The sequence below is a fragment of the Arachis hypogaea genome, chromosome 11 (assembly GCF_003086295.3).
Source record: "Arachis hypogaea cultivar Tifrunner chromosome 11, arahy.Tifrunner.gnm2.J5K5, whole genome shotgun sequence".
NCBI classification, from domain to species: Eukaryota; Viridiplantae; Streptophyta; class Magnoliopsida; order Fabales; family Fabaceae; genus Arachis; species Arachis hypogaea.
Window position 1 is genome coordinate 133,020,986 of NC_092046.1, and position 4,920 is coordinate 133,025,905.

Here is a 4,920-nt window from a genome sequence, read left to right on the forward strand (position 1 = left end):
CATTCTTCAGGCTCAGAACGAGGAACTTGCTCGTAAGAAGAAAGTGGCAAAACAGAAGGCGAAAATGCGAAGGTGCAGACCCAAGCATAAAAAGCAGGTGTGTATTTTTAGTTCTAAATGAATTTCAGTTCTTGGAATGTTAGGGGATTAAGGGGTGATGGTAAGATGAGGATGGTGAAGGAGTTAAAAATGAAACAAAACTTGAGCATAGTGGGTTTGATTGAGACCAAAAGACGGATAGTAACGCGATTTGATGTTGCATGGTTCTGGGGGAATCATGGGGCGGGTTGGGAATATGTAGGCTCGGATGGTGCATCTGGGGGCCTTTTGCTGATGTGGGATGAAATAATTTTTAAAATGAATAACTGCTACAAGGGAGATAGGTGGTTGGGTGTTGAAGGAGTCGTGTTGAAGGAGTCATGTTAAAGAATAATTTCAACTGTGCGTTTTTCTTGGTTTATGGTGCACATAGTAGAGAAGAGAAGAGTCATGTGTGGGAAGAGTTGAGCTACATAGCTGGGTTGTGCCAGGTTTCTTGCTGCTTCATGGGAGACTTCAATGAAATAGTGCGTGTGGAGGAACGAAAAGGTGCTGATAGTTTATCCAGGTCTGCAGAGGAGTTTAAGGAATGGATCCAGGATATGCAATTAGTGGATCTCCCACTCACTGATCGTAAGTTTACCTGGTTTCGTGGCCGCTCGTGCAGTCGTCTTGATCGGGCTATGGTTAGTGTGGAATGGCTAGAAGAGTTTCCTGAGATTCGGTTGAAGGGCGGACCCAGGGGTCTGTCAGATCACTGTCCTATAATAGTGGAAGAAAATATAAGAAGGGGAGGTCCTAGGCCGTTCCGCAGTCTTGATTCGTGGTTTACTCATGAAGGTTTTCTTCGAATGGTGAAGGAGGAATGGAAAGGTTTAGGGGAGATGCAGTTCACTGATAAGTTGAAAGCGCTGATGGTTCCTTTGGGAAAATGGCACAAGGACAACTTCAGGGAGATGGACAACAAAATTCAGAGGTTAGAGGAAGAGATTAGGAAGGTTGATGAGTTGGTAGGAAATGGAGTGTATGATGGAACTATGGAGGCTAGAAGAAAGGCGTTAGTTACTTGTTGTGAGAGGTGGTATGTGAGGAAAGAGGTTCACTGGAAGCAGATGTCTCGATCTCGACAAGCAAAGGATATGGACAAGAACACAAGATATTTCCATAATATAGCGTTTGCAAGAAGAAGAAATAATAGGATTGATTCCCTGGTTGTTAATGGCAGGCTGGTGAGGAACCAGGCTAGAATAAAAATAGCTATCAGAGAGTTCTATAAAGATCTATACCATCAGGAAGCTTCTCCGGTGTTGGGGTTCCGAGAAGGTCTTGTGGAAAGGATAGATGAGGAAGACTCTGCGATATTGGAGGCAATGCTGTCGGCCGTAGAGATCAGGGAGGCCGTTTGGGATTGCGAGTCATCTAAAGCGCCAGGTTGTGATGGTTATAACATGAATTTCATCAAGAGGTGCTGGGCGGAGATTGGTTCTGATTTCACGGCTGCTGTGATGGGATTCTTCCAGACATCCAAGTTACCAGCGGAGTCAAATATAACTTGGGTGGCGCTGGCACCTAAGTTTTTTGGTGCAAAGGAGATCAAAGACCTGCGGCCCATTAGTATGGTGGGTGTGTGTACAAGGTTATCTCGAAGGTGTTAGTCAGGAGAATGAGATCAGTGATGCCAGGTCTAGTAGGAGAGACTCAGAGTGCTTTCGTGAGAGGTAGAAAGATCCATGATGGGGCTCTTATAGCGTGTGAAACAGTTCATTGGCTGAAGAGAAGGCATAAGGAGGCAGCCATAATCAAGCTTGATTTCCAAAAAGCTTATGACAGAGTTAAGTGGAGGTTTGTGGATATGGTACTGCAGAAGATGGGGTTTGGGTGCAGATGGAGAGCTTGGGTTATGGAGTGTGTGACCACAGCTTCTATGTCAGTCTTGATTAATGGTTCACCTTCTAAACCGTTTAAGATGGAAAGAGGTTTGAGACAAGGCGACCCACTCTCTCCTTTCTTGTTTGTGCTGGTTGTGGATGTTCTGCATAGGATGGTTGGCCAGGCAGTGAGGAATGGGCGTATATCTCCCTTAGTGATTGGTAGAGACATGGTGGAATTATTACATCTTCAGTTTGCCGATGACACTATCCTTTTTTGCCCACCAGAAGATGAGACCATGAAGAACTACAAGCGGCTGCTGCGATGGTTTGAGCTGATGTCCGGACTTAGTATTAATTTTGATAAGTCTAGTCTGATTCCAGTCAACTGCGAGGAGCAATGGGTACAACGCATGTGCAAATTGTGGGGTTGTAAGGAGAGTACCCTCCCAGTTAGATACCTTGGAATTCCTTTGGGTGCTAGTCCAAAGTTGGTCAAGACCTGGAAGCCTATTATTGACAAAGTGGAAGAGAAGTTGAGTCTCTAGAAAGCTAAAGTGCTGAACAAAGCCGGCAAGTTGGTGCTTATAAAATCAGTGTTGAATAGCCTGCCGGTGTATTACTTGAGCTTGTATAAGATGCCAAAGGCAGTTGCGGACAAATTAATTTCCTTGCAGAGAAGGTTTCTATGGAGCAAGGAAGATGGCAGGAATGGTATGGCGTTGGTTCGATGGGAGTTGGTGCAGGCCCCAAAGAAATTAGGGGGGTTGGGAGTTGGCGATGCTGTGGTTCGGAACACTGCACTCTTGTTTAAGTGGTGGTGGAGGTTTGCAAAGGAAGAGTGTCCATTGTGGAAAAAGGTGGTCTGTTCCTGTAATAATTTGAAACTGGATGAGTTACTCTCCACTCAGGTGTTACCTACCAGAGGAGGCCCTTGGAAGGATATTTGTCAGATACAGATAATAGATCCTCTTTTAAGGGATAAGATGATTACAGGTCTGTCCATGGAGGTTGGCGATGGTCGTCGGACTCGGTTTTGGGAGGATGTTTGGCTACAGTCTGGTGCCTTGAAAGATCGGTTCCCTCGTCTCTTCTCTGTTTCAAACCAATGTGGTTCTTTTATTGGGGATTGTGGATTCTGGGATGGGCTGGAATGGGTTTGGAACTTCCTATGGAGGCGAGAGCTCTTCCAGTGGGAGTTGGGGCTTCTGGGTCAGTTGCACGAGACTTTGAGACCTGTGAGGATAGTAAATACTAGGGAGGATAGAGTGGTGTGGAAATATGATAAACTTGGTATTTTTTCGACTAACTCCTTTGTACAGGTGCTACAAGAGGGAATGCTTGGGGAGGATATTACCAGCTACAGCTTCACTAACTCCATCTGGAAAGGTCTAGTTCCACCAAAAGTAGAGCTCTTCACCTGGTTTGTTTTGATAGGCAGGGTAAATACGAAGGAAAGGCTGAGTCGGTTTGGGATTCTCAACCAGGTTGATACGCGGTGTGTCTTATACAATAAGGATGTTGAGCAGGTCCATCACTTGTTTCTTGGATGCGTTTATGCCTGGAAGGTGTGGAATGCTTGGTTATCTGTGTTTGGCCGACTATGGTCTCTTCCGGAATTAATGAAGGACCACTTCCTAAGTTGGACAGAAGAGCCGCGTAGAAAGGAGGAATGAAAGCAGCGATTGAGATGCTTCTGTGCGATCATCTGGAATATTTGGATGGAACGGAATAGGAGGATATTTCAGAATGAGAGCAAAGGTGTTGAAGAAATCATCAATATGACCTTCCTTAGCAATGAAGAATGGAAAGGTGTGCGCTCTTCGTGTTGTTGATGGCTATGCTGGAGATGACATGGAGAGTCTTTATGTTGTATTTTTCTAGGTGTTGATCGTCTACTTGTCTTTAAATTTGCTCCACTCTACCGTGTAGAGCTACTTTATTTCAAAATATATATATATATATAAGTGGAGAAAAAAATAGTGTTTGTTCAAATCCAATTTAAAAAATGTTTTTTTCTCCTTTCGTCATTTAAGATTGATTCAATTGTATTAAGAGCGAAACTAATTTGTCTATCATCACTCAATTAATTCTACATTATTAATCAAGATCTTTAATAATTTAATTAAGTGAAATTGATGACTTACTACAAAATGTCATTATCCAAGGTATATATAACACTAATGAGAATCTATCCTCCCCTAACCCTATATATACCAGGCATAAGATTTTACAACCCTACAAATTTTATTTTGGATTGATCCTCTTTGTACTCTTAACATAAAAAGTTAGTATAGGATGCTTCTAGGTGTTGGCCCCTTCATCCTTTATAATTGCAAGCCAACAAGGTCCAAATACTCTCTCTATAGTACATGCATTAAATGGAGGTAACAATCAAACTTTGATTTTTCTGAGCAAGAGAAGAGAGGGTTCCTTAATTCTCATCATCCCTATGATCACAACACAAGTGTCAATAAGAGATTCATTGCATTGCAAATGGGGTTTGCAAAGAAAATCCACAACAAAATATACTAGTCATGCCAAATTAATTGATAATTTTAAGTTAATTAGTTTGCGTATTTATAGTACAATATGCATGGTCCCATTGGGACCAAATTGCTGGCAACTCATGTGATTAAAAATTAATGGACATCACTTCCTCTTTTCCTCTTTGTGGACCTAAGCTTTGCCTAGGCAAATATATATAAAACTAAAAGAGAAAAATCAAAAGAGTCACATAAGTCAGATTTCGCTTAAAAACTAAAAAAATTCTTTTTAAAAAAATCTATTAATATAATTATTTATATATTTTTTATTGTTTTAAATTTTTAAAATAAATGATTTCATAGTTGCACCCATATTCTCCCATTATGTAGTTAGCTAGTACCACTTTTAGGTGGAGTATAATGGAACTGATCTAGCTAGGATTCAAAGCAAACTAATAATCAATCAATTCAATTTGGAGGCTAGATTCATCCAAAAACTAAGTCAAGAAGTCGGTGTCCATATAACT